We start from the raw sequence: 9,383 nt of genomic DNA, 5'->3' as shown, positions 1-9,383 counted from the left end.
CCTTTCATTTTAATGACCTTTAATAAACTTTTATTACTATTGATATTGATAATTATAATACACCCTTTAATTCTGCAATGTGATTCTAAGGACTTTTTCAAAAATTGCAAAATTCACCTTTAAAGCTAGAGTAGGCAGAATTATTATATTCCTAGAGGCTGTGCATTTAACAGAGTGACTTTAAGTCAGCCGAAGAGTGGATAGGCATTGAGTCAATGGCCTTTCCTTTACTTGAGCCATAGTGCTGGACCTCTGTCTTTACACAGCCTCCACATTTCACAGGACAGCTCTCGCGAGCATGGCAGTTGGGCTAAATTGGGAGGTGGTTTTTGAGAAATAATAGGTGGGGCCTACTAAACTTGTTTTGTTTACAATTGGAAAGGCATTGAGACCAGGAGGCCAGATGCCCAGGAGGATAAGTCATTAGGCAAGCAGGCTGGTTTCCCAGACTGTTTTCAGGAGATCTTGCCAGAGTTTTACATAATTCTACATCCTCTCAGAGCTTCCATTCCTATCATTGGAATTGATCTTTCCAGGTGAGAAAATAAATTTCCCAACCTAAGCACATAAGCACTGGGAAGAACATTTCTATTTTTACTTTTAATTTCCTTCAGAAATTGGGGTACTAAGAAGATAAGTTACCAAGGTCATGTATATAGTAAATGATGGAGCTAGAATTTAGTTTATGCTATTACTCATCAAGTTATGCTGTCTGTAAAATGGCAATGGGTACCCCATGTTGGATTTCTAGTGCCTTGGTTAATGAAATAATAAGTTGGAAAAATATGAGATCTACCAAACTTAGAGTGTTTAGGAGATAATTAATGGTATGGTTTCATAATCCCTTTATTGATCTAATGGGAAATAAAATACTTTATTTCATAGAAATGTTGTGAGGATTAGATAAGATATAAAACATGTTTAGCATACGGTCTAGTTCCATAAATGTTACATTTCATTTTATTATAAATATTGTTTCCATAGTATCTCACCTATTATTATTTTCAAAGTTCAGATGTTTGGTGCTTTGACATCTCAACATATGAACAAAAAAGTATGTATTAAAAATTAAAGTCTATATGCTCTTAATTATAGAGCTGCTTAAAGAAGACAAAAATAGAAGTCTAGGGGCTGGGCACAGGGGCTCACACCTGTAATTCCAGCACTTTGGGAGGTTGAGGTGGGAGGATCTCTAGAGCCCAGGAGTTCAAGACCAGCCTGGGCCACATACTGAGATCTCATCTCTACTAAAAAAAAGTTTAAAAATTAGCCAGATGTGGTAGCACACACCTGTAGTCCCAGCTAATCGGGTGGCTGAATTGGGAAGATCACTTGAGCACAGGATGTCAAGGCTGCAGTGACCTATGGTCATGCCACTACACTCCAGTCTGGGTGACAGAGCGAGACCCTGTCTGTAAAATATATAAATAAATAAATAACAAAAACACATAAAAATCTAATACTTACCTGTCAGGGGACATACCATGATTCCAAAGGTGGTTTCCCCAGGGCTAAGCTCATCCACTGCACTCCAGGTGTGCTGACCCCTGCAATTTCCCCAAATGCTGGAAACTTGACTGCATGATTTGTGGTAGTAGAGCCCATGTTCATGTTTTCCCCTGAAAAAAAAAAAGTTTTAATTTAAAAAAATATTTTAATAAAATAAAATAAGTCTAGACTTACCTGAGAAGACATAGCAAGGACCCGTTTGAGATAACAAATATAAGATATGATCACTGAATTCAAATATGTTTACAATCTACCTGTTACAGTAATCTAAGGATGAGGCTTGTACAACTTGCTCTTATATAATAGCAGGAAAAACACAGGAGAAAGGAAAAATCAGACAAACTTTTTCTTTTTTTTGAGACAGAATTTTGCTCTTGTCACCCAGGCTGAAGTGCAGTGGCATGATCTTGGCTCACCACAACCTCTGCCTCCTGGGTTCAAGTGATTCTCCTGCCTCAGCCTCCCAAGTAGCTGGGATTACAGGCATGTGCCACCACACCTGGCTAATTTTGTATTTTTTTAGTAGAGATAGGGTTTCTCCCTGTTGGTCAGGCTGGTCTCGAAATCTGGACCTCAGGTGATCTGCCCACTTCAGCCTCCCAAAGTGTTGGGATTACAGGCATGAGCCACCACACCTGGCCCGGAGAGACTTTTAAACAACAATAATCACCATTTATAGTTCTTTCTGAATTTAACTTTCCAAAAGAAAAGACATGTTTTAAAATACTCATTGGGGAGAAGTTCCATTTCATGACATTGGAGTACCTGAAATCAAACATACCCTCCTATTGAAATAACTAAGAAATGGGGAGGCAGAATATATGAGGCAGTGGTTTTTGGATAGCACAGAACTAGGATCCACTATAGAAGGGAAGTAAATGAAGTGAGCCATGTAACTGCCATATCTTTCTGTCTGGGAGCACTTTCCAGATTGTAGTACAGTAAGGAGATCCCCCAGAATGCCTGCCACTCTCACTGAGTTGAGTAGACACAGATCAGGGTTTGGGAAGACTGAGGTGGCTAGAAAGAAGAGAGCTGTGTGGGGAAAGGGCTCCAAAAATATTGACGCAGATCCCGTGACTCTATTGTTGAGTACTAAATTATATATGAATAAGGTAAAAGTCCATGAGGTCAGCAAAACAGCTCAAGAGTTGGGGGGCTGAAAGATACCTTCACTGAAGGCCCCAAGTAGTTACACTTTCATAGTGATGCTAAGCTGGCCTTAGAATAAAGGAAGCTCTGGATCAGTGATCAGCAAAGCATGGTGCCTGGGCCAAATCCGGTTGATGACCTGTTTTTGTTAGACCCATCAGATAAGAATGGGCTTCACACTTTTACAAGGTTGTATTTAAAAAAAAAAAAAAAAAGGAGGAGGAGAAAGTTATGCAATAAAGATTGGGTGTTATCTAGAAAGCTTAACATTTACTACCTGGCTCTTTATAGAAAAAGTTTACTGACGTGCCTTAAAAAGTCTAAAAATAATTCTTGAAATAATCAAACTGATTCTCAGTTCACTTAACTTCCTGCCAAAGTCTAATACTTTAAATAAATAAAATAAAATCTGGCACTTAACAGTGTACAATTCAAAATCTCTAGCACCCAATAAAAATTATTAGACATGCAAATAAGCAGGAAAATGTTATTCATAATCAGAAAAAAATGACTCAATAGAAAACTCAGAAATGACAGGTGATGGAACGTGCAGACAAGGACTTTAAACAGAGGTTGTAAATATGCTCAAGGATTTAAAAGAGAACATAAATATAATAAAGAGAGAAATAAAGGATATATTAATGACACAAACTGAGCTTTTAGAGATACAAAACACAATCTCCCAAATGAGAAATTTGCTATATGGGACTTAATTCTGCAGAAGAAGGCCAGGTGCAGTGACTCATGCCTATAATCCCAGCACATTGGTAGGCCAAGGCAGGTGGATCACTCGAGGTTAGGAATTTGAGACCAGCCTGGTCAACATAATGAAACTCTGTCTCCACTAAAGGTACAAAAATTGACTGGGTATGCTGGCACTCGCCTGTGGTCCCTGCTACTTGGGAGGCTGAGGTAGCAGAATTGCTTGAGCCTGGGAGGTGGAGGAGGTTGCAGTGAGCTGAGATTGCACCACTGCACCACTCCAGCCTGGGCAACCGAGAAACACTCTGTCTCAAAAAAAAAAAAATCTGCAAAAGGTTGGTAAACTTGTAAACAGAGTTTCAGTGACTATAGGACAAGATGAATTAACATCTGAGTAATTAGAATCCCAAAAAAGAAGGATGGAGAGGAAAAAAATAGGAAAAGAAATAATGGTCAAAACATTCCAAGTTTGATGAAAACTACAAAGCCCTAATCCAGAAAGCTCAATAAGCCCCAAGCAGGATAAACACAAAGAAATCACACCAAGATAAATCGTAAACAAACATTTGTGGTAAAGAAAAGACATTGACATAGAAAAGTAGCCTATTGGCTGGGCACAGTGGCTCACGTCTGTAATCCCATCACTTTTGAGGCTGAGGAGGGTAGATCACGAGGTCAGGAGTTCAAGACCAGCCTGGCCAAGATAGGGAAACCCCATCTCTACTAAAAATACGAAAATTAGCCAGGCGTGGTGGTGGGTGCCTGTAATCCCAGCTACTCGGGAGGCTGAGGCAGGGAGTTGCTTGAACCTGGAAGGCGGAGGTTGCAGTGAGCCAAGGTGGCACCACTGCACTCCAGCTTGGCGACAGGGCGAGACTCCATCTCAAAAGAAAAGAAAAGAAAGAAAGGAAGCCCATTACACAAACAGCTAAAATAAGAATGAAAGTGAGCCTCTTGTCTCAAACTATGCTGCCATATTCTAAAAGAAAAAATGTCAACCTAGAATTCTAGAATTATATATATATACATATATATATAAAACATCTATCAAAAATGAAGATCCATGCCAGTAATTAACATTTGGAATTTGAAATTTGCTAATAATAGTACCACTTATAATAGTACCAAAAATTAAATATATAGATATATACCTAACAAAATATGTACAAAATATGTACAAAATCTATAAGCAGAAAACAACAAACTTTGATTAAAGAGCTCAAAGAAGATCCAAATAAGTGAGGAGACAATTCTGTGATTCATAGTAGACTCAATATTTTTAAGATATCAACTCTACCCAAATTGACCTGTAGGTCCAATGCAACACCAATCAGAATCCCAGTGAGATATTTTTTAGATATCAATAAAATTATCATAACATCTATAAGAAAAGGCACAAGATGTAAAATAGCCCAAGAAAAAAGAACAAAGTTGACGGACTTACACTACCTGATTTCAAAACTTACTACAAAGCTATGAAGTTGTAAAAAGACACACATGAATCATAAATGCCCATTTCTTAAAGAAACCAATCTCAAAAGGCTAAAAACTATATGACATTCTAAAAAAGATAAAGCTACAGAGATGATTAAAAGATCAGCGCTTCCAACCTGAACAACATGGCAAAACCCCATCTCTCCAAAAATAAAAATTAAAAAAGTTAGCCCACATGGTGGAACATGCCTATGGTCCCAGCTACTCCAGAGGCTGAGGTAGGAGGAACACTTAAACCTGGGAGGTGGATGTGGCAATGAACTGAGATGGTGCCACCGCACTCTAGCCTGGGCAACAGAGCAAGACTCTGAATTTAAAAAAAAAAAGAAAAAATCAGTGTTTGCTAGAGGTTTAGCAGTGAAGAGCAGAAGTCAAATAGATGAAGCTGGGGATACTTTTTAGAGTAGTGAAACTATTCTGTATGATGCTATAATTGTGAATACATGATATTATGCATTTGTCAAAACTTATTGAATTTTACAGCCCAAAGAGTGAATGTTAGTATAACATACACAAATTTGGAGAGAAAAGGACATTTAGGAGGTTTAGAAGGTTGGGAGAATACCAGGATAGAATCCTAAATATAACAAAATAATCTGGGTGCATTACAAATGTATTAAAAAATCTCACTGAAGGGGCTAGAAGAAAAGATGCTGACCTAAGTAACTTTAGAAATGGATTTTCGTTTATTTGTTTGTTTTTAATATGGCCTTACTAAATTAATGGCAGAGTTTTTAAAGCAAAACAGAAACAAGTGTACATAAGCACTGTACTCTAGCTGATAAAGTTGTACCTGACAGAAATATGAATTAATAATTCTGACATTTCCGAATAATGGAATTAAACACTAGTAAATGGATGGTGAATGGTAGAATTTGAATTTTTCACTCTTGGAGTGGGAGTTTACAAAAAAGGAGTTAGTATAAACATCCATGTTTTCTTTCTGTCAGCTGAGAGGGCCTAGAAGCAGTGACACTCTAGTAGCAACAAGCACACCTAGTATCCAGAACTTGATTTCTAATATCACTCTCCAGTAAAAAGAACCAGGGCTCTTTGGAGATGGATGGATGGATGAATGGATGGATGATCATAGGATGGATGATTCTAGGACTGGAGCAAGAAATATACAGGTGAGCCTGGAGCCTCTTGTCATGTCAGAAAATAAAGAGGTATTCAAAACAAATAAACAAACCCAGCCCCTCAGTGATAAAAGTATGTCAAAGGGACAGAGGAGAACAATATGAGCAACAAGATAAACTAGTGTTGTACTAAATCACAATAAATAAACCATTCAAAAAATAAGAGACTCCTTCTAAATTCTTTTGTAAGACAGTTTTAGTCTAATATCAAAACCAAACCGCCAAAAAGAGCTACAGGTCAAATCCCTCATAAATATAGATACAAAAATTCTTAACAAAATAGTATTGGCTGGGTGCAGTGTCTCATGCCTGTAATCCCAACACTTTGTGAAGTCAAGGTGGGCAGATCGCTTCAGCTCAGGAGTTCAAGACCAGCCCGGGCAACATAGTGAAACCCCGTTTCTACTAAAATTATAAAAATTAGCCAGGTGTGGTGGCATGTGCCTAGAGTACCAGTTACTCAGGAGGCTGAGGCAGGAGTATCGCTTGCACCTGGGAGGTCAAGGCTATATTGAACTGTGATCATGCCACTGCACTCCAGCCTGGGTGACAGAATGAGAGACTTTGTCTTAAAAAACAGAAAAAGAATTCAATCAAATTAAACAATATGTAAAAAGGAAAAAATTATGGTTGATTTGTATTGCATGAACTTAGCTAAGCTGAAATTGCATTTTCCAGAATTCTTATCCATCCATAATTTTAAGTTAGCATTGGCCTGAGGACACATTTTGCTTAAGATATGAAAGGTGCAAGTGAAGCTGCCACCATATTGCTTTTATACATGGGAGGTTGATGTGGGCAGCTGGTGCTGTTACAGTGCACACACATTGTTGCTGATCTGCTGGCTTACCTTGTTGGCACTGCACAGTAGCTGGTCTTTCAGTTGCATTACTCCCACTGGATCACCTCCTTGAGCTTTTCTGAAACCAGTGCCAGAGTGTACAGCTCCAGAAGCAGCAGCTGAGCTTGCGCTTCTCCAGCTCCCGCCAGATCTCTTCCTTCAGGTTCTTTGAATCATTGGCCAGCATGTGCAACTCCTGGGGCAGTCGCCAAGTCCACAACTCTTCCAGCTCCTGAAGGAATCTATTCCTCCAGGTTCTCTAACACTTGGGCCAGTCCCAGCACCAAAGATAGAAGTGATAGTAGTACATAAAATGTTTTGCTAGCTCCCACAATTACATAAAGTCAAATCCTTGTAATATACAAATTCCATAGTCTATATTGAGTATAGTGGTTCTTTTCTTCTGATCAAAACCTAATTGACACAATAATACATCATGACTATGTGGAATTTATTCTAGGAGTATAAGGTTTGTTTAACATTTAAAAATATATCAATGTAACTCACTATATTAATAGATGACTGTTAAAACTCTGTGATTACCTCAACAGGTACAGAAAAGAGGTGTGAAAAAATTTAAACTGCAACAGCCATGTATGACATAAATGATCAGCACACTAGTTATAAAAGGAAACTTCTTCAACCTGATAAAAAATGATCTATAAAACCCACAGCTAATAACATAATGGTGAAAGATTCAATACTTTCCTCCTATCAAGAAGAAGGCAAGGATGTCCAGATCCATGACTTTTATTTAACATTACACTGGAGGTCCTGGCCAGTGTAGTAAAGCAAGAGAAAGATTTTTAAAATCATGTAAATTGGAAAGGGAAGAAGTAAAACAGTTTTTATTCATAGATGACATGATCATGTGAATCAATATCATATGAAATCTGCAAAATAGATCCTACAACTAATAAGTAGATGTGGCAAGTTTGCAGAATGTAAGATCACTAAGCAAAAATCAATTGCAGAGTAGCTTCAAAACACAAAATATATAGGAATAAATTTAATAAGTTGTGTGTAAGATTTATATACTGAAAATTCTCTCACTTTGTGGAGATAAGCCAAAGATAATCTAAGAAAGTGGAAAGACTTCCTAGGTTCAAGGATTAGAAGACTCAATAATGTAAAGCTATTAATTCTCCCTAAATTGATCTATAGAGATCTCAGTCAATCAAAATCTAAGTTAGATGTAGTAAAAATCAACAAGCTGGTTCAAAAATTTATGATGAAAATGCGCAGGACCTAAAATAGTCATGGTAATTTTGAAACAAAAAAGTTGGAGGACTTACATACTACTCTGATTTCGAAACATAATATAAAGCTGCAGTAATCAAGGCAGTGGGTATTCATGTAACAATCAATGGGATAGAAAAAGATCCACACATATATAGGTGATTGGTGTATGACAAGAGTACCAAGGTACTTCAGTAAGAAAGGGATCGTCTTTTCAGCAAATGGCGCTATCGATATGAAAGAAATTGACATCCATCTTTACTTCACACCATACACTGAGGTCACATACTTAAACAAAGAAGTCAAAATGATAAAACATCCAGAAGAAAACTTAGAGAAAACACTTTTTTAGCCTTGTAGTAGTCCAGATTTTTTAGGATACAAAAAAGCAAAAACCGTAAAAGAAAAAGATAATAAGTGTTCTTCATCAAAATGTAAAACTGATGCTTTTAAAATACACCATTAAAAAAAATGGCAGAGCATGGTGATTCATCTTTGCAATCCCAGCACTTTAGCAGGCTGAGGCAGGAGGGTTGTTTGTGCATAATAATTTGAGACAGATATGAACAGACACTTCTCAAAAGAAGACATTTATGCAGCCAACAGACACATGAAAAAATGTTCATCATCACTGGCCATCAGAAAAATGCAAATCAAAACCACAGTGAGGTACCATCTCACACCAGTTAGAATGGCAAACATTAAAAAGTCTGGAAACAACAGGTGCTGGAGAGGATGTGGAGAAATAGGAACACTTTTACACTGTGGTGGGACTGTAAACTAGTTCAACCATTGTGGAAGACAGTGTGGCGATTCCTCAAGGATCTAGAACTAGAAATACCATTTGACTCAGTCATCCCATTACTGGGTATATACCCAAAGGATTATAAATCATGCTGCTATAAAGACACATGCACACGTATGTTTGTTGGAGCACTATTCACAATAGCAAAGACTTGGAACCAACCCAAATGTCCATCAATTATAGACTGGATTAAGAAAATGTGACACATATACACCATGGAATACTATGCAGCCATAAAAAAGGATGAGTTCATGTCCTTTGTAGGGACATGGATGAAGCTGGAAACCATCATTCTCAGCAAACTATTGCAAGGACAAAAAACCAAACACCGCATGTTCTCACTCATAGGTGGGAAGTGAACAATGAGAACACTTGGACACAGGAAGGGGAACATCACACCCTGGGGCCTGTCATGGGGTGGGGGGAGGGGGAAGGGATAGTATTAGGAGATATACCTAATGTAAATGACGAGTTAATGGGTGCAGCACACGAACATGACGCA

General features: G+C 37.9%; 1 non-coding gene across 1 annotated transcript; it reads left to right on the top strand.

The window, feature by feature from the left end:
• The first annotated feature begins 1,459 nt into the window (after positions 1 to 1,459).
• Positions 1,460 to 1,620, top strand: LOC119619894 (U1 spliceosomal RNA). The gene has a single exon (XR_005236331.2). It is a non-coding gene; the product is annotated as a U1 spliceosomal RNA (small nuclear RNA).
• The last annotated feature ends 7,763 nt before the right edge of the window (positions 1,621 to 9,383 follow it).

The sequence above is a fragment of the Chlorocebus sabaeus genome, chromosome 25 (assembly GCF_047675955.1).
Source record: "Chlorocebus sabaeus isolate Y175 chromosome 25, mChlSab1.0.hap1, whole genome shotgun sequence".
Lineage (NCBI taxonomy): Eukaryota > Metazoa > Chordata > Mammalia > Primates > Cercopithecidae > Chlorocebus > Chlorocebus sabaeus.
This window is presented reverse-complemented; position numbering and strand designations above follow the sequence as displayed.